The sequence below is a fragment of the Vicugna pacos genome, chromosome 5 (genome assembly GCF_048564905.1).
Source record: "Vicugna pacos chromosome 5, VicPac4, whole genome shotgun sequence".
NCBI lineage: Eukaryota > Metazoa > Chordata > Mammalia > Artiodactyla > Camelidae > Vicugna > Vicugna pacos.
Window position 1 is genome coordinate 21,566,527 of NC_132991.1, and position 21,233 is coordinate 21,587,759.

General features: G+C 35.0%; 1 protein-coding gene across 1 annotated transcript in view; it reads right to left on the reverse strand.

The window, feature by feature from the left end:
• LOC140696350 (low-density lipoprotein receptor-related protein 1B-like) overlaps positions 1-21,233 on the reverse strand; it is a 664,806-nt gene that overhangs the window by 576,178 nt on the left and 67,395 nt on the right. Inside the window, exons 2-8 of the mRNA XM_072960911.1 lie at positions 17,410-17,586; positions 12,051-12,208; positions 10,172-10,308; positions 6,296-6,391; positions 5,626-5,709; positions 4,061-4,175; positions 982-1,373 (exon numbers count right to left, since the gene is read on the reverse strand). The gene's annotated coding sequence lies outside the window, so the exon portion shown is untranslated. The remainder of the gene's footprint in view (positions 1-981; positions 1,374-4,060; positions 4,176-5,625; positions 5,710-6,295; positions 6,392-10,171; positions 10,309-12,050; positions 12,209-17,409; positions 17,587-21,233) is intronic.

Below are 21,233 nucleotides of genomic sequence, written 5' to 3' on the forward strand. Positions count from 1 at the left end.
TACATTTTCTCTGACTCTTGTTTGATAAACTTTTGACAGTAGGAAGGAAAGGCATCTTTACTGATTTAGACAACCTCATCAGGCAAAAACTGACTTCCATAATAATAATATAGACTTGAGAAACAAATGCTATTTTGAATTTTGATATGTCTTCAGAAGGCACAATCAGTAACAATGCAATCCATGTGTGTTTTAAGCAGGGGAGGAAGCTGGAATACAGAAATACCCCAAATTCATCAAATCCTTGTCATTTTACTCTTGTGGAAATAGCCTTTGAATTTCAAGTCAGTTGATTATAGGTTCGTTGCTATTAGTGCTTTTTAACCTTGACATACTTGTGGTCAAGATGACCTCCACATCCTCCCCTCCAGCAGCTAGAATAGAGTTAGTGTTTCATGCCAGAGGTTGGTTGTCAATGGTCCTTAGTCAGGATTCAATTTGTTTGAATAAGCTTTTGAGAATATTGATCTCTGTCCTTTTGGTTACCATCTTTATGCTCCTTAATTTTAGTCAGAAACTCTCGGGTTGTTGAAACTGAAGGAACATGCACATCATCTCTTCCAGTTTGCTACATTTTACAGATGAAAAAAAACTTAAGGGTGACTACTTTGGGGTCACATATTTTATTAATGTCAGAAACAGCCCTTGAAAGAAGTTTCCTGATGCTTTCCTGTATTACATAGGGAACTTTGTAGATATTCTTTTTTAGATTTTTTTCTAGCTCTGAGGAGTGGCAGCCCAGGGGGTTTGAATTCATTCATTCACTTAATAGCTATATACCAGCTAACAGCCACTGCACTCAGCACCATGCAAATAGCTATGAAGAAAACAGACTTAGTTCTTGCACTAGCAGTTACAATCTAAATCAAATGTCATTTCTGTGCTAATGGGCTGTTTTATGAGCAGGCTGCTCTCCTGCTCTCTGTATATCCCCTGCTTGACTAGTACTTACTTCACCCACACCCTACTCACGTGACTGACCTTCTTACATACTTGCTCCTGCCCCAGCAAGCGTTTGTTCTGATCTTTAAATTGGAACATCTCCTTCATGATCAGAGGGGTGGTGAGGTGCGTGCCCCTCTGCCAGTTTTCCTGGTAACAGATGAGCCAATCTGATGTCATCCCCCCTATAATCGGTAACCTCCCCCTCCCACTGGGAGGGAAGGCTGCCACCAAGTCCTGCTGGTGAGGTGTTGCTCCAGGACCTTGCTTCAGATTTGTAAGATCCCCCTATCCATTAAATCACTGATGCCTCTGTCTCTGATTCCAGGATCTTTCTTCAGTCTTGAAGCTGGGCAAGTACAGGCTTTATAGGCGTGCAGGGTATAGCCGGCAGCTGTCTTTCCAGGATCTTGTGGGAAGCTGTTGTGAACCTTTGGTATGACACATAAAGTCCATTGCTGAGACCACCCAGTAAAATCAGGGCTGCATCGTTTTTGGAAAATATCTTTGATAAACCTTTATATAGAAACCTGAACCTTTTACTAGAATTAGATTCTGAATAAGAAATCACAAAATACATATTCAAATATCTTGAGTGTTGGTATCAATATTTATTCAATGAGCACATCATTCCTCTTTTGATCTAGAACTTGGGAGGAAAGTCAGAAATGTTTGAAATTCAGAATAGCCAGAAATCCTGTCAGTGATAACATACAGATTGATTAGAGTCAGTGGACTCTGTTGTGTTGTAGATTCACACAGAATCAGAGGACAAAAAGAGAACTTGGAAAAGTCTGGTTCGACTTCTATTCATTTATTATTTGTCTTATAGCTATTGTTCAGGACCCTTTCTAGTGTTCTATTCACTTTAAGTAATTTCCTACTTTATATCCAAATGATTTTTTTTCTCTTAATTTTTTATAGTCACAATTCTACTCCCCAATATATTTTTGCCTGGGCTTTTCCCTAGAATAGGTACTCAGAGACTATCTGTTTTACTGCTGAATAATGGCTTTTTACTCCTTCCCTTAACCTTGTTTAATCTTTCTTGTATCTGGTATTCCATGATCCTTCTGCCATGATATACAGCCCTGTATCTGAAGTAAACAGGATAATACAATGACAAAGACAGAAATTAGGTGCAGGCAATTGACAGAGAGCTGAGAAGAAGGGATACCAGAATTAAATTTCATTTTATACATACTTTAATAAAATTAGTTACTGTTAAAATGTATAAAGTATTTTGGAGCTACAGTATCTTGGCTAAGTTTAGTTTTCTGGCTTTTTTGTTTTGTTTTAGTTTGTTTCTTACTTTAGGAGGGGAGATTGTTTTGTCTTGTTGGGTTTTATAAGAGTAATCATCTACTCTTTTTCTATTCCTTTACCTCACAAAGTAAATTTTTAAAAAGAACAATAAAGAGAAGCAAAAAATTAAAAAAAAAAAGAAGAAGAGAAAAACAAACTTTTCTTCAAAGTGTGTCTTGCTTAATTCCCACTAGGAATGGCTCTTCAGAGGCTATCAACAGCTCCGTTTGGGCACAGTGCCTGTCACAGAGTATGTACTAAATAGGTGTGTGGTAAGTGGAATATATTTAGTGTTGTGTTTTAATATTTTTTAAAGTTTGCTTTAAAGAAAAGTTACAGAGCTAACTTTTCCAAAACACTATTTATTTTTTGAAGTAGAAAATTCATTTTTCTCACATAGGAAATGCCTCTTGCCCTCTAAAAGTGTTTTTCTGTTATGAAAATTATACTTTTTTAATCACAATAAAAACTCAAATGCAAAAAGGAGCTGTCTAGTCCAGAACAGAATGCCCTAATTTTATGTCAAGCCTCTCTTTCTGGGAAGAAAAATAGTGACATTTGGACCTAGATATATTTATCAAGATTTGTGAAAATGTGTGATTTTATGCATGAATACTGGCAAAGTTAAATTATAGTTGAAAGACCATTAAATGCTTTTATGATTTTCCACTGCTACATTCTGCATTGGAAATAGATTTTACCAAGGGTATCATTCACATTGTTCTGCAAACCCTACTACATAACAACAACAAAAAGAATGTTAAGACAACATTATTCACAAGCACAGAACAGAAAAATTTTAAAAAGATTAACAGCTATGTCTAGACACAGGATGACCAAGAATATTTTGGTTATTAGTCTTTCATTGTGATTAAAAGCATTTATTTCTAAAAGAAGTACCAGTTTGTACTTTTAGGTGGATATCAATCCTAATTTATTCCAATTTAACTTCCTTTTATATTCTTGCGAAAGAAAGTAAATGGAAATTAAAACAGTTTTTATGCCCTTTACTGGGCTTTGCCTGCAAACTATATTACAATGATCTGAGAAAAAGGTATATGCAGATAGGTACATAAGCAGATACATACACATAATCACAAATTGACCTACATTCAGAGAATATACGAGGTTAGCCAAAGGATTGTTGATACTAGTCTTCATTTCTTATCCAAAACTAAGGAGATTAGTCAATTTGGACATTTACACAAAGGTATTTTAAACACTGAAAAATAGCTCAGAAAAAGTAGCATACTCTGTTGTTCACATACAAGAGAAGATACTAAAGGACAAATCATTCCAGGTCTGAATTTGGCTGGGGAATTTGGAGAAACAACCATGCTCCAAGCTTCAGGTTGCAGGTGCAAATTACAGCTTCAAGGATGATATGGAGGCAATGGCCAGGTTAATTTTGCAGCTCTGAAACCGGTTCTCTCTGCCCTCATTTCCTCCATACATTTTAGATTTATGGAGGTCAGTTTCCAAACCAAAACTAGAACACATTGCTGAATAAATAAAATTATTGGGCATTAAGACATATTTCTACTCAAGACTGTTCCAGAAAATCCTCTCTTTGGCCACAATAAAAGTATAAAATCCAAGAAATCCTAGTTCTAAATGGTTTGCCTTCTCTTATTTAAAGTTCCATGCTTTCAAAATACATCAAGAACTTGAGATTCTTCTCAAATTATTGTTAGGGATTACTGACATAAAACCCAATTTTATGAAAGCAAATGTTTAGGTAGCTTTAATCCTATGAGAAGCAGGGTTAATACCTTGTTTCATAATGTGAACAGGCTGTAGGACGCAATCATACCTGCATACAGGTGTCTCAAGTTATCAATTAAGATGGTACTAGAAGATTTCATTCTCTATAACTGTGAGAGTGGTGAACATGCTGATGAAGGGAGGTGCTTAGCATTCATACATGCCTGTTTTAAAATCAAAGCACACATTAGACTCGCTTGGGTGAAAATAACAGAAGTGAAAAACACATGCACTGAGTGACCTGCACAAGGAAGCGCTTCAGTGGGAAGTTCAGTGGGGGATTGTTACTTAACACGGGATTCATATCACTGTCCTGAGGGCATCTAGAGGTTAATGTTTAAGCTACCATGATGTCAAGCATATTAAAATAAGAAACAATTTTTAATCTATAGTTTCAAAGCCTAAATGAAATATTTCCCCCATCACTTTAAAAAAAGCACATTTTGATTTCAGTTAGATTCCACCACAGATTTTCATTTAGGTTTTAACTGAAATAAAGTCTTAGCTACCAAAATGTAGTTTAGTTGAAGTAACATCTGGCACACAGACTGCTGGAGTAGCTTTTCTTTTTCCTCTCATCGTTCTCCCCATCCCAATCCCTCCAAAATAAATATCACCACCATTTGTTATAACTTCTCTGTGCAAGTGTTAGGCTAACTCCTCCTTAGGAATATTATTTCAAAAGTAATTTAAACAGTTTCTCACATTAATCTGCTTTAAAACCCAGAAAGAATGAGGAACAGGATTCTGCTTTTTACTGTTTTATACAACGAAATGCCTCCAGAAGAGAATGATAATTATATCTGGCTTTGAACTATCATGTAGAATAAAACTCGTTTGGAATTTTGAGAATGCAGACCAACTAAGCTGTCGACACCATTATACCTTTATGCTTCTAGAATAATGAGGGTCAGAATGCCATTTAATCCCACTTTTTAATGTCCCTTTGTCTTTTACTGGGGAATAGTAGAAGCATGTCAAAGAATATTTTTGTTTATCTTACTCAGTTTTGTTCTTTATATAAAAGGTAATAGGAAAATGTGCCCAAGGGTTTACCCCTTTCTATCTAAACAAAATCTTGAGAAGACAAAGCAGATAATTCCGTTCACAGTACTTGAGTGCCCCCTATTGGATACTTTTTATATTTTTCTTCTTGTAGCTAGCTAAGCTTTTAAAAATTGGTACTGCATAAAATTTTATTTAAAATAAAAACAGAATGATAAAATAGTATTTTGAAATAAGCAGTCCATGATATATTTTACTTTCACTGTATCCTCCTATCAAAAAATCCAAAGTAAATTAACATTTTAATCATTTGTTTTTCTGCTTTTGCTAAGTATTTCCTCTACTTGGAAGTTCTGATTTGCCTACTTTTCTATTTATTGTATGCCTGCACTTATCATATCAATTACTTTGTTTCAAAATATGCATCTAAAATTTTTATATTTCTTAGATATAAGTCTTGCTTAAAATATAAAAAGAATGATCAATTAGCTACAAGTTTTAGAAAATAAAAATTGGATATCCTTATGTGAGACCAAGTCCAATCGTTGATCTGGCTGGGAATAGAATCTATGAACAATAATGGAATAGAAATAAAGGAAGTATACTTACCTACTCCTGTCAGTCTGATGTCAGGGGTGTGGTGTCTGAGATTTCTTGGGTTTTATAATAAGCCTTTTCTATTCGTACTGTAGCCTGGGGTTGAAAGGTAGGGAGAGCAAGAGGGACATATATTTTAACCACAGTTAACTATGTCGTATTTACCCTGCATTTATCTAGTTAAAAAATATATTCAATACATACCAAGGCTGAGATTTTGTTATATTCAGAGTGATCCACTTAAGTGATAGGACTGTAATTAGAGCCTTTTATAAATAGACTATCGAGTTTATATTCCATGTAATGTATAATGTACTTGGATACAAATAATGTTATTAACGTCTTTGGTCTAGGGAAAAAAAAATACACACACAAACAGTTTTTTGCTAAAAGGCCCTTTTTACTTTGGATTAATTTATTTCCGAATGAGAAGCAGTCAGTCAGTGGAAAGGAAGGGATGATATAAGTAGGCAATGAAAAGGAGGCTTTCATTTCCTTTCTTGCCTCTCATCCTTCTGCTTTCATATATTTATTGTGTGCTTGTTATTTGAAAGACACATTACTTGGTACTGGGATTACACATGGCTCCTGTTTTCCGGAGCTATATGTCCAATGAGAAAATGAGTATAAAGAGACTAATTAAAACTATCCTGCTAAGTGCTATAGATGAAGGTATGCATACCACATAACAGAGGCTTTGATCAGCATACATGTCAGTCTCTGTGGAGCCATAAAGATTTCACCAAAAAGAAGCTAATTCAGTTGACTGCTGAATATTCTGCTAGAAAAAAATGGAAAGAACAACCATTCTAAAGGAGGGAACAGAATGTGCTAAGGCACATATTTCTAGATACTAAAGTGTGAGATATTTATCTAGAATCTAGAAAGATCAGAAGTTGTCAGCTAATGTAGCATTTGTAAGCCACGTTAAAGAATTCGTGTTTTAGTCTGAAGGCAATGAAAATATCTTACTTGAACATATCAAAAACTATCCAGGAAAATACAAATACATACAACATGTAATGGTTTTACCTAAGAACCTATTACATTCACATTTGTGTGTATACCTGCTGGAATCATATCCCACATTTCCCCATTCCCCACAGCAGAGGCAGCCTAAATTCCAGATTCCTACCCCAGGTTGTAAAAGTAATTCTTTACCTATTAAAAGATAATTTAAAGAACCCTAGACTCATTAATCCAATGGTGCAGTACCAAATCCTCCTGGCTGCTTACCTCACTTACATAGATTCATTTAAAATTCTGCCACTTGCAATCTAAATGATTCGGGTCAATTACTTAAGTTTGTCAAACCATAATGTCCACCTCAGAAGACTAGAGATACTGCCTGGACCTCCAACTGTTAACAATTACTGTATTGTGCTGACATCTGCTGTCACTCTGCCAAGCCCTCCAGTTGTACTCCACTTGTGTTAAATCTAACTACATGTTGTTTAAGTATTTTTGTTCATAACTATTTACTAAAATTTCTATTTAGCAAATAGTATGCAAAGACCTATGAATGCAACCAGACATTTGTGATTCTTTCCTACAAAGAAAAATACAGAAATATCCCATGATAAAAAATAAAAGGGAAATATAAATAAGAGGAAAAATACTGCTATCAGAAACAACTGAATTCTAAGGAAATAGCATACATTAATTAAAAGATGTGATATATTGATAAAAATTAGACGAAGTTAATTATTACCACATATGTCTTTAAACATAGTTTAAAATGTAAGAACATATACAACAATAATCCAAATAGGAGACATTAAAACACTTCAAAGACTTGTGGCTTTGATTGAAAGATTACTGAGATCACATTTATTTGATCAAATTTATGAAATATGGTAAAATCATTTTGATTATGATGAATGGAAACTTATGTATTTGTAAATAAACATATCATTTCTCCCCATATTACCCTAAAATATAATACAAACCAAAATTAAATTTCAAGATGATTTCTTCATTTGAAACATAGCCAAATGATTTTAATGTTAAGTTGGAAAAATATTACACAAGGCTAGCCATAACAATGTTTACTAACAAGAGTAGATGGGGAGGATGGCATTTGCATTAGAAAATACTACAGGAAAATACAAAGGTGTACAAATTAAATACTACTTTAATGATGTAGAAATGAACGGAAAGACCAGTTAAACAAACTAGAAATTCTAGAAGCTTCTTTAAATAGAAGAATATAGCATACCTACAGGTCGGCTCAATTCAATGTGCAAAAGGTATTCACACAATTTGTTAATTATTGATGGGATTTTTCACATAAATACCAACACATTCTTTAACTGGACACACGGTTAAAATTTTTCTTGTGTCCCCCCAAAAAAAAAAAAAAACTGGCAAAGCCCACCGAGTCAGGTACAAAAATCACCAACAGTAGAAAGGATTTTGTAGAATGCCTTGCAAAGAGATTCCAGGACTGGGTTCAGGAGTTTCTTAAATATATTAAAGGCAGAAAGCAAATTGGACAATCATTGGGATTATATGTGGCTACTCTCCAAAAACTGCATTAAGGAGTGTAAAGATGTTGGGAGGAAGAGTAAATTAATGTCTTTTGCCTATGTCATTATTGGGAAGACCTTAGGAATATTCCAACTGTTGGCTAAATATGCAACCTGAAGTTCCAATAGCTACTCAGACCAAAACCTGCAGGCACTTCATCAACTTGAAATATCCCAGATCTTGGGATACAGAACTGATGAATTTTATTTTCAATTTTAGAATTTACTGAATAGAATCAGTAAATAATTGGGGGCAGAGCAAGTAGGTTTTTGTATGAGGAATGGCTACTCACTAAGGGGCTCAGTATTTCGAAGGACAAATACACATGAAATAAGGAATTTAATGTAATGCCTCTTTCAACTTTTCCTTCAAAAAACCTTTTAAATATTTTGATTCTCTCAGAGGCAACTAAAAACATCATGGCAAGGCTTTAAATGGGCCTGTCTCCCGGGAGAAACAGAATGGCAATGGTAAAAGTACATATTTGTTAAGGACAGTATCGTTCTCTAGATCACAAAGCCTTTCAGAATCAAGTTTTCAAATGACACAGTACTCAGGTAGTTGAATGCTCACGGTGAAGAGAAACTGTAAGAGAGGGATCTTCAGAACTGAGCGAGTAAACAGTAAATGATAGATCTTTTGATTACGGGAAGAGCAAAGTCATTGAGCAGAAGAAAGAAAGCAATATTTATAGAATAATGGGCTTCAAACTTTTAGTCATGACCCTGAAATTTACCTAGAAACACTACTAATGATCGGGAGCAATGGAGTGGGAGCCAAAAAAATTTTTTTTTTATCATCGATCCATTTGTACGTCAGACAAATAATTTAAAATTTTAACATTCACTGTTCTTATGTGTGAACTGAGAATAATAATACCTATTTGATTGAGTTATTGGTATAGTTACATGAGACAATGAAGATAAATGTACACAGTATAGTACTTGGCACATGGTTGAATTCTAGGCCAGAAATATTTCTTGAATATAAAGTCAATAGACACATTGAGCCACTGTGCCTCCTTAACTAAAAACACCAGAATAGGAGAGTCTTATTAGTCACAGATATAAAATGATCACTGGACCTCATAAAAATCTATAAAGAAATAGAATATAGCTCTGTCAGTCATATTAAAAACAACAGATACTAATAACTGTCTAGACTGGTGATGGTTCTCAAACATGACTGCATATGACCGGGGACCTTTCAAAAACTGCAGCTGCTGGTGCCCCCAGAGTGTCTAAAGCTGTTAAGGGTGAGGTGCTCCCTAGATGCTTCTAACATGTGTTCATCTTGATAGAGAACACTGTATGAGAGTCGGAAGATAATAAATTAAATAAAATAAAATAAATTTAAAAAACTATAATAAAAAGAAGTGGGGGTGGCAAGTTTTCAGTCGGAAAGATGTAGGAAGTTGGTAGAATTACGATAAATTTTGGATACTACAAAGAATTCAGAAATGCAACTGCAGGTATCTCTCTTTAAATGAAAATTATGTAAGTGGAGATGGAGAGGGAAGTGGGAGAGAACAGAACTGACAGCAAATATTACTTTACAAAGTGAATTACCTCATGAAACTCATTGCTCCCAGTAATAGTACAAAAAGAGATTCAACTAAACTTATGTCTGCTAGATTTAAATTAGGCCATGATGTGTTCTAGGGAATTTGGGCACATGCAAAGCTTTTAATCAGCACAACCCACGTTAATGCTCTCTAATAAATGAGGTGTGGTAGGAGAGCCCAGATGACTCTATCACCATGTCAGTCCATAGAGCTGAGGAAAGATGCCCTTGACAGTGATTTCTGGTTCTGTGAGCAGCACCAGGGACTGATAATAAACAGTGTTTACTTTACCAGGCTCTTGCAGAGATTATCTTCTGTCTTGAAGAAGTTGCTACTGTTTATAGATCCTGAAGCCCAGGTCCCTTTGCCTTTTAGAATTATAGTAAGTCAGAATTTTGTTTTAAAAGCTGTTTTTACCCCAGTGTACTGAGCTAGTGTGTTCACCGTTGCTATTTGCCACCTTACTTGAAGTTATACTTCAGTGTTTCCTTGACATGTTCTGTTTTGTAGTTTTTGCTCACAGCTGATCTGCTTCAGTTTCACATACAAAACCTGTTAAGGTAGTTGCTCATCTCCCAAATCTTTCTTGCACATGTCCAGTTCTAGGGAATGAGATTAAGGTGAGTCCCGTATCAGTGCTAAGAGACTGGTTTTTCTGGGAAATCCAATGTCCATCTCCCCACCATAGAGAAGGCAAGATGCAAAACCTTTCAGAGACAAATCATTCTAGAATTAGAGGGATTTCTAGGGACTCTCTCTTGGATCAGCTCATTTTACCCAAGAAGAAATATAAATATCCAAGGATTTACAGGAATTTTCCAAGTTTATACAGCTAGTTAGTAACAGAACTGACACACGATTCTCCATGCTGTGCCAATACCCCTATCAGACCCCACTGTACTGTTACACCACATTACTTCCTTACTGGCAAATGTGTGTAAGAGAAGATCAAAGAAAGTTGTTCAGGTAAAATGTCCTTCTTATTAAGCATTAAAATCTATTGTGAAGGCACTGTCCAAACACCAGTATTCAATAATAGCTTGAAGTCTTCGAGAGAACTTCCTACACGAAAGAATATGTGGCAGGTTGACTGACAGGGTTATTACAGCACTGAGACATCCCTAACAAGAACTAGATTTAAATAGAGTATATGGCAATTATGATGTGTCAGTGGCTAATGAGGCATTCATTCTTTATTCTAAATCAGTTCTAGAAAGCTGTATGTTCATACCAAAATCTGATAAAACTTATTCTGTTCTTGTCATGGTGATGTTGGTAAAATATCTATTTTACCACATCTATAGATTTTTCAGTGAAATCCCAACTTCGTTAGGCATCATGGGTCAGTCTCTGGACTGACAGAGTAAATCAGTCTTATCCAGTCTGTGGTCTGCTCTATATAATTTTCTGGCCAACGAAAAGTTTCAAAAATATTGGCAATAATCAATATGGTTTCAAGGAAAGATGATGGCAGTGACACCAGTGTGACTTTAGTTGGCATACATTCTGACATCATTGTAAGTCATTATAAGGGCATTTGTTCCAGCAGTGTCAATCTAATGGATCGATCAGAATTTCCAAGATTGTTCATGATTTTATAACTCTGTATTCAATTCTCAACTCTTGTCAATCTCACTTACATCTCTACCAATCCACTGAAATTGCTCTCATTGGAGTCGCCAATATCTTTCTAGTTTTCAAATCCAAACAGAAACAGCACATAATATTCAAACTTTCTGTAAAATTTAAAAATTCTAACCCTTTATTCTTTGAAATTCTTTCCTTCCTTGACATTTATAAAACTTTTTCTTCATTATTTTCTTACTTCAATAATGGCTTCTTTCTTCCTAGATTCTCTTCCTATTCCATCTACAGCTTCTTAGAAGGCCACAGAGTTTTTCCTTTTCCTTTCCCCTCTCTACTTTAATTATGCCCCCTAGTTTATTATTACTATTTCCACAACTACAGGCTTGCATATTTCTGATGATTTCTATAATACTCTAAATATAGTCTAATTCTATTATCTCTCTCTGTAATATATTTCTATCAACACCCTTAAGACAGAATTTTTTTTGTAATCATTTTAATTTCTTATCCTTTGTTTCCCACATTCTCTATCACAGAGAATTACCTTTATGCAATCCCCAAGCCATAGATCTAGTAACCATCTTAGATTCCTCTCTATCCTTTACCTCATGTTATGTGGATCAAATGGATAATCAAGATTTGTAAATTCTCTGTCCTAGATATACACTGTATACATCCTTTACACTTATACCTACTGCTACTACTTTATTTCAAGTACTCAGGTATTGTTCATCTAGATCTTAAGGTAACCTCTTACCTGTTTTCCAAATTAGTCCTTTCAAGTCAGTCTTTGATCTTACTGTCAGTATGATCTTTCATTTCATCTGAGTGACAAGGTCAAGTCCCACTTTCATTATTTACTCACTGTGTGACCTACAGAAGTCACTGACATCCTCTTGATCTCACTTGCCTCACCTGAAAATTAGAATAATAGAATCTACTGGAATTATTGATGAATATATTCCTTACTTCTACAACCAGAAAGAAATTTACGGTTCCCCTAATTTACCCCATAAATCTGGAGATAAAGAAAGACAGAATAAAATCCCATTTGTTTGCCCAAAGTCACAGGATTATTATTTAATGTAAAAATAGAAATGCATTGGTGAACTTCTGACTTTCATCCAATGTCCTTTCAATGCACCAGTAGACCTTTAAATGGTGTCATATACATTGTATAATGTTATTTAAGATGTATTGAAGCAGATATTCTCAATACTCCATGATGAAAGATTATATATGAAAGATGTTGAACAATATACATATAAGAAAATTATTTGAATTATTGCTTAAAGACTTAAACACAAGACAAGACACTATAAACCTCCTAGAAAAAAACATAGGCAAAACATTTTCTGACATAAATCTTAGCAATGTTCTCCTAGGACAGTTGAGAAGTTTTTAAAACAAAGAAACAAAAAGCCCTAACAATAAATTACAAATGATAGAAAACATTTTTCTCATATAAAAATTAAAAACTTTTTTCATCAATGCATAAACTAAAAAGAATGAAAAGACAAATTACAAATTGTGAAAATATCTTTCAGCTTACATAATTGACAAAGGATTATTTTAAAGAATACCAGTCAAAATTAATGACCTAGAGTAATGTGCAAAAATAGGAATGAATATAAATATTAAGTGAAAAACTTAATTCCATAAATATTAGAAAGAGCAAAAATACCTTTATAAAATGTTGGAAAAAAAGTGAAGTCAATTTAAAAATGCATTAAGCAGAGGAATATTTAACTTGGGATTGACAATATGGTTCCTCTAAGAGGGTAGAATTTTGCAGGACCGTAAAGGTAGATGTAAGTGATTTTCACAGCTCAGGTTTTGCGTGGGATGGTGGATTTATAAGCGTTTATTACACTACAACAAATTGACAGACAGGTACATAGATAAGGACCCTGTTCAGAGTGTGTTCTGAACCAAAGATTATGATCCAGTCTAGTATGTTGCACCTGAGACTCATAAGAACACTGAGAAATATAAAAGGAAAACTATAGCATTAGGTATGCCTGTTAAAACTTCAGAATAATCACAATAATAGAAATGTAATGGTTGACTTCCAAAGCTATAAAAGACAAAAATAATGAGCTTCCACAGAAAGCATGAAAAGAGAAGTAAAACCTTGGTTAGTAGCAAACACAGAGTAAAACTGTAGAAATAGATTCAAATGATGAAAAATCACCCAAATTCTAATATATTATAAAGGCTAAATATTACAGAATAAATTTATCATATACTATTTAGTGATACTAAAAATGAAATAAGTTATACTGGAAAAATGTTAAACTGAAAAATACTAATTAGAAAACATCTGGAGTAATGATATTAATATCAGACAAAATAGAACCTAAGGCAAAAAAAAAAGATCAACACGAAAAAAAAGGACATTAACTGAGGATAGCACTGGAGTGTTAACACTACAGTGATCATGTTATAATTAGAGCCACACATCATTCATCTCATAACTGAACTTTTGCCAACCTCTCTCTACTTCCTCTACTCAGCAGCCCCTGTCAACTACTTTTCTACTCACTCTGTTTCTAGAAGTTCAACTTTTTTTCTCTTGGATTCCACATATAAGTGATGTCATGCGGTATTTGTCCTTCTGTCTGGCTTATTTTATTTAACAGAATGCCCTCCAGATTCATCCATATTGCCACAAATAACAGGATTTCCTTCTTTTTAAAGGCTGAAGTAATATTCCATTATATGTATACACTACGTTTTCTTAGTCCCTTCATCTAATTATGGACTCTTATGTTGTTTTCCTGCTCTGGCTATTGTGTGTAATGCTGCAATGAACATGGGAGTAGAGATATCACTTGGAGATGATGGCTGTGTTTCAATCCAGAAGTGGGACTGCTGGATCATATGGTAGCTCTATTTTTAACTTCTTGAGGAATCTTCATACTGTTTTCCACAGTGTGCTAGTTTACATTTCCACCAACACTGTACAAGGGTTCCCCTTTTCCTCACATCTTTGCCACAGTTTGTTATCTCTAGTCCTTTTGATAGTAGCCACCCTAACAGTTGTGAGGTGGGGAAAGTGTAAATTCTAGAGAGTATATACAAAATGGCTATGTTCATACACATATGAAACACTGAAAAACAATGGGAAAATAAAACTATATGCAACACTATTTTTAAATGGACTGAATGGGTATACATTGGCTCTATATTGGTTCTTACTTCAGAGAAAGAAAGAAAAGGCATTATATTAATTATAAAAAATGCAAAAGGACTAATTTTGTCATTGGTTTATGAACTTTTATCATAAACTCCTCATTTTTAGTTTTTCCCATTTTTTGCCTGTTTATTTCTTCCAATAAAAAAAAAACTAAACTGAAAACCTACTTACATACATCTTGTCATCTGTCCATAATACCTACCCCTCATTTTTCGTTTTTGTATTTTTCCTAACAAGGAAAAATCACATATAAGTGCAGGGATCAACAGTAGATCCGTTCACTTCCTTAAAGTCGAAGAATTGGATTAGATGATTTTTTAGGTCCCTCCTAGCAATATGATTCTCTGAAATCCTATAGGAAGCCTCATATTTCTATTACTAAAGGAGAGCTTCTCTCAAACAATTAATAATAGGTTCTTTCCTCATGGTAAGCTGCTTTATATTTATTATCATCATATAATACCTGACCCATCCATGGATGCCAAATACTGCTGTGAAAAGGAAGAGATCCTTCTAAGTGCTTAGCATCCTCATAGAATTCATGGATGTGGAGGTGCTTAAATATTACCAGAATTGCACTGGAATAACTAATGTCACCTTGACTGTCTTTAGAAAGCAGAATTGGTTTGTTAGCACTCTAGGTAAGTATTTGAGTGAAAGAAAGTTTAAAGATAAAGAAAAATTTGGGGAACAACAACTCAATAAACAAAATAAAAACAACAAACAAAACCCCAAAAAGCTCCTTACTGATGAATCTAGGGAGGAAGAATGAGAACATTTGTTCTCATTTTATTACATAAAATAATTGCATGAGTAAAAGTCTGGGATGGAGAATAATCACATGGAAAAAAGAATCAGCCTGTGTTAACTCTTTGTCCTTGAGAGAGAGTGTCACATGATGAAGAGGGAGCAGGTTTTCATTGCACAGGAACATGAAGAAGCTATGGGGTGCTGGAAATGTTTTCTATCTTGACACAAAAATTAATTATATTGTGTTTGTCTTATAAAAATTATGTAAATTATAGTCATGTCCTATAGTCTATTCTATATAAATTCTTAGATGGGATATGCATGCACATCTATCTACCTATCTACCTGTCTATGATATGGATAGTACATAATGAGTATGATATAATACTATTTTGAAATGTTTATTAAGAGAAGTATGAAGGACCATGGGGGCTCACTGTGATTTGGGTTCACTGCTACCTCTTGGGGGCACTGCCTCTGATGCATTAGGATACAGTGGAGGAGGGGATGTTTGTGCCCTGGGGAAACTGACTGACCCAATGCTGGGTCCCAGGAAATTGGTGAAGTCCTTTCCTGTAGCTTCACAGAGAGGAGAATGTTAAGCAGGAACCTCCCTGAGTGGCACTGGAGACAGGCCACAATACTGTACTAGATATATAAGGAGCAAAGGAGATAGGTCCTAGAGACACAATAGCCATGTAGAACTGCAAGGACTTGCAGGTGGGTATGGGACCTGAATAGGCAGGCGATGCAACTGCAAGAAGAGGCAGGCTATTTAAGAATAAAATGTAATATGTGACTTTATAATGAAACTGTATGTCTGAATAGGCAATTTTCTTCAATAAACTAAGTCTGCTTGTCAAAAAAAGCTCTCACTGAAATAGTTTAGAGGCATATTGGTATTCCTTAACATAACACACTGAAATAATTTAAGCCATTTTAAAGATCAAAGAAGCTTCATTATAAAATAATATTATTTACTTTAATATTTGCATTCCCATAGGAAATACTGCAATAGTGGCATGTTCTTTAAACTAAATGGTCTCAGATGATCCAAATATGTGAGACTCTGTAATTCCTGAATTTCTTTTTCTCTATTATCTGACAGTGCTCATCATTTATCCATTCTTCTCTGGAACTCTGCCTCTACCACATCTTTCTTTTTTTCCTCCCCCTTCTCTGAATATATATCTAATTGTATTGTCTGAATTTTCTAGTCTGCTTTGGGGTATGAAATCAAATATATCAGATATTCATTATTTATTCATTTATATTATTTAAATATTAATTTATCATCTCAATAATAAAAAGAAGAAACTGAGTAAGGGGCAGATAGCTTGTTTTCAAATAATAATAATAGTAAAAATTAACAGCTAGAATTTCTTGTGCTTCTATTAAGTGCCAGGCACTGTTCCAAATTCTTTACATGTATTTTTCATTTAATCTTCGTAATAACTCTTTTAAGTAGGTACTCTTTTCATTCTCATTTTACAGATGATGAGATTTAAGCAACGATTAATGTATGACATGCCTGGAAGGCCTGCATTTCAAACTTGAACGTATAACTAAGTTAGACGCAAGGACCCCCCCTTGGGGCCATAGCCGAACCAAAGCCTCCTTGACTAGGTCAGAGAGTTCTATCCCACTCAGGTTTGCACTGCCAACAAGGAAACTGAGTTTGGTGCAAGCAATACAGGCTTTTATTCAGGGGCCAGAGAATGGAGAAGGAGAGCTCATATTCTAAAGATACCTTCTCCTCAAAGAGAGAGAGAGTAAGGGAATTTTAAGGGATAAAGGCAGACAGGTCACCAGGGCTCTAGGAAAGGGGAAATAAGTTCCAGGGGCAGCATGGGCACGTGCAGTCTTCCATGTTCCTTTGCACACAGCACAAATTGTGCCTGGCAGAGTATGAATCCCCGCTTTGAGCAGAGATCTTAGCATGGTGATGAAGCAAAGGTAACTTTTGGATACCTCCAAGTTTCATCTATGCAGGCATGTTCCTGTGGTCCAATGAGAGCCAGCTAGGGTGGCTAACCACTGTATATCTCAAAGCATAATCTCTCAAAGTACTGCTACAAAGCATCTCTACCAAACATCAGGTACTTTTGAGACAAACAGAGGTAAATCAGAGCAAACAAAGGGGTGACTTTTAGTCTACTTTACCCACCATCTTGGCTCGAAATGATGCAGTGTGGTTTTGTTGCAGGCCTTTGTGGTGTCCTGCTGTTAAAACAGAATTGGCCTGTTAAGGTCAGAAAGCAGTTTCTGTGTCTGCGGTCTGGGCTGCGCGGTATGAGTGACAAGCAGGCTGGCCCCAGTGCCTGGGCTACTTTCTTTTTCCCTTCTATAAATAAAATATAGAAGCTTAGTAGAGCACCTCCCAATTGTTTAATTATGAGGACATTTTTCTGAAAAAAAAATGTATACTTGACGAAAACTGCATTCATGAATCTTTAAGGAAAAAAATACATAACAATAGATATAAAGAATCAAAGCCTGTAATCAGTCAACTTCTCTAGAAAGAGAATTTACTAAACTGTAACAGCTCAGAACTCCAGCTCAAGACTGTCTGACATCTTACTGTGCTCGATGACTGAACTCTCTGTTGCCAAGGGCACACACCGTCTCAGCATCATTCCGTTTCAACGGAGGACCCGCAAGCCCTCTTGCAAGTGGAGTGAAGCAGCAGGTCTGACGGCTGTGCCAAAGCTCAGCTGTGGTAGATTTCCCACTATCAGGTGTACTTTGATTGCTGTTTTTTTTTTTTTTTCTTCAACTAGGACGTACTCTTGAGATAAAGATCTCCTGTCCTTTTTAATACCAGATAATGCTGGAACCTCCAGAAATGATGGGTGCTACTTTATGATGCTATTTAAGCAAAACTAATTGTATATTCCTCTTTGACTCCCAGAGACATATTCTTTTTCATTTCTATACCCAGCAACAAATTCTGATTCGTCACTAATGCCTGAAATGACAGCTCAAGACTCTTAGGTATAAACTGGTGAGCATGAACCAATGATTCAAGACTTTGTGTATGTAGTTGATTAAAAAAGCTGCAAGATTATTGCATATTTTAGGTTTCTTAGGGTACAAAAGATTCAATTATAAACTATAAACACTTGAAAACAATTCATTCCCTTCAGAGTAGGATACAAAATGCAAGATTAATCCTAAGTATCTAAAAAGATCTTTATTTATACTATAATTTCTCTCTTGTGGCCATCTAATCAAGAATTTTAAAAATACCTGAAGTAAAGAGACACTAAGAAGACAATTTAATAGCATCTATTGTATTCAAACAACTGTGTTAACAGAAAATAGTTATGCTGATATTAGCTTGGCCAATTCACTTATGTTCTTTTATTCCATAATTTTATTGTAGATTTAGCCTCCCACATGCTTCCATAAAATGAGGACTTTGAAAAAGATTAAAAAAAAAACCCTATATACATACTGACATTTTCAGGTCTCAAAACTATTTGTTGTAGAAGTATCTTTAGCTACAGGGTCAATGCATCCCTGGTTTATGTGAAACATACAACCTGAAATAACTTTAAGAAGGTATGAAAGCTCATCAAAATTTATAAGACTCTTGAATAATTTTAAAAAGCTTTATTTGTTAAAGTAGTAATAGTCATTCTCACAGAAGAGTCATTAGTGAAGAAGCCATTGAATGTACGGAACAGCTTCAATTACATCCAACATAATATGTGATCTGGAGATAAAACATAAATGATTTTTAATTAAAAAAAAGGAGGACTATAGCAAACACATCCCTGACTCAGAGTCTAAGTCAATATTATGGGATTCACAAATGGAATAAATATGGGGCTGATTGTCTGTTTTCCCCTCAGCAAATGAGGTTAGATAATATCTTGCAAATAAGCAGCTTATTTTTAACACAAATCCAGAAACAGTGCACACAACACATGCTTCACAGGAATAATCAGAAAGTTGCCTTGTGAAGGTCAAGTCTGTCACACTGAGTAGATGATAGTATCTCAGAAGTATGGCTCCTTTCTAAAATAAATGCTTCAACCAATGATCAAGTTAAGAAGCCAAATATAAATTTTTGTATTTTTAGCCAGCACAGCAATATTCTTTTAAATGCATACTGATATCTGTATCTTGTATTTATACAGCATCTATCATGTGAAGATCTGAAAATACTTGCTGTCTCTTATCTAACTTAGCCTCACAAATGCTTTGATTACAAGAATTTTATAGTTCGAAAAATAAAAATGTGCAGAAAAGGGCAGTTATTTCCTAGTAATCACACAACAAGAAAGTGGGAGCCTCCAGGCTTGCATTACAGTTAGCTCTTCTGAGCACCACCCAGTCTACATCTGCAAGTAACCCTACAGCATGTACACACAAAAAAGTGTCATCGGAAATAGTTCCAAGTATAAATTTTCCGAAAAAGTTTAAATCACAACACAGGTTATTTCTCAACCCAGACAGCAAATTTGTTTTATTATGTGATAATACTGAGTTCACAGGTTACCACGAATTTAGCCTTTTTATCTGCCTCTCAAAATGGTCACATTTTGAGAAAATGTTAAAAAAAAACAGCGACATTTAATTTTTCCCTTTACATTCATCTGATGTATATGTGTGTATATTATTTTTGGAAAAGGTGTGAGGTATATTTGAGTACTATGAATATTTAGCAAAATCATCTTAGCAGAAATTTGAGTTATTATTCATTCAAATCCACACCTATCTTTAGAAAAATTATGTCAAGTTTCTCTTAAAGACATGAACTGAAAAAGCTTTCCCCTTGACCGATCTTTATTGTTACCAAGCAATACAAAGAATATGTAACAGTACAATAGACTGTGACTGCCAACTGACTCCATTTCACTTTGACAACTGAGAACGTTTGGAGAGAAGTCACAATATATCGGTAGCCCTTTGCCACCAATTTAATCCCATTCTGGCCACTCAGCAGAATATAACCATTCAAAGAGTGAAAGTGATAGCAAGGAGTACTTCAGAATCATGATGTCAGTGGGGTTGCATCACCAGGAACTGCACTTAGTCACCAATTTATAACAAGGCTGTATCAGTGACACAGTGGGCATTCTGCCCAACGTGGCTGGCTATTCTAGAATGAAACTAGCTCCTACTTGTGGAGGAAAGGAGTGATTCAGCTTTTTCCAGCAGTCTCATTTACTTAGAAGTTTTAAACATTTAGGTTCTTGTTTCTCATCTTGGGCAACTATCCCATTTAAGCTACATGTTTTCCCTTATGCTTCTAAGGCTATCATCTTAACTATGCCTATATATTCATAAACCCTACTTTCCTTATTTAATTATTTTAAAAAATCCTGTTTGATCTGTAAAGTGGTTAGACAAAAAAGGTTTGGGAATAATGAGCCAGGCAACTTCACACTTGCTTCCCTAGGCCTTAGATTTCTCATTGATAAAATGGTCCTTGATTTTACTTCTAACCTCTTTTTTCCTGAATATCCTATAGTTCTGTGCTCTGACTCTCCACCCTGCCCTTCCCATCTAAGGCATATACAAGAAAATTTTCATTCTTATTTCCTTCTATTCTAGGAATAAGCTAAATCTGTGACTAGATCACTTGTCCTCATTCTCAGAGTATCCGGGCAACATATACCTTTGGACACAAAGACAGTAAAAACCTTCCTTTGCTCTTAACCAATTTCCTCCACTACTACGTTCCTGACAGTGCATCTTTATCTTTCAATCGCATTTACATATATGAATTTAACACACACACTATATAAAAAGCATTGTGCTGGATACTGAGAGGGATTAAAGACAACGAAGTATAAAATACATGTTCAAAACATATTTCTTCAAAACATATTTCCTGCTCTCAAGGATTTTACAACCTATTTGGGAAAATGAGGGAGAATAATTGGTGCTCGGCATACTTTTCAGCACTTGACAGTCTCCAATTTTTAAATTTGGGGAAAATTCAGTGGTTAAAAAAAGCATCTATTATAGTTTTTATTC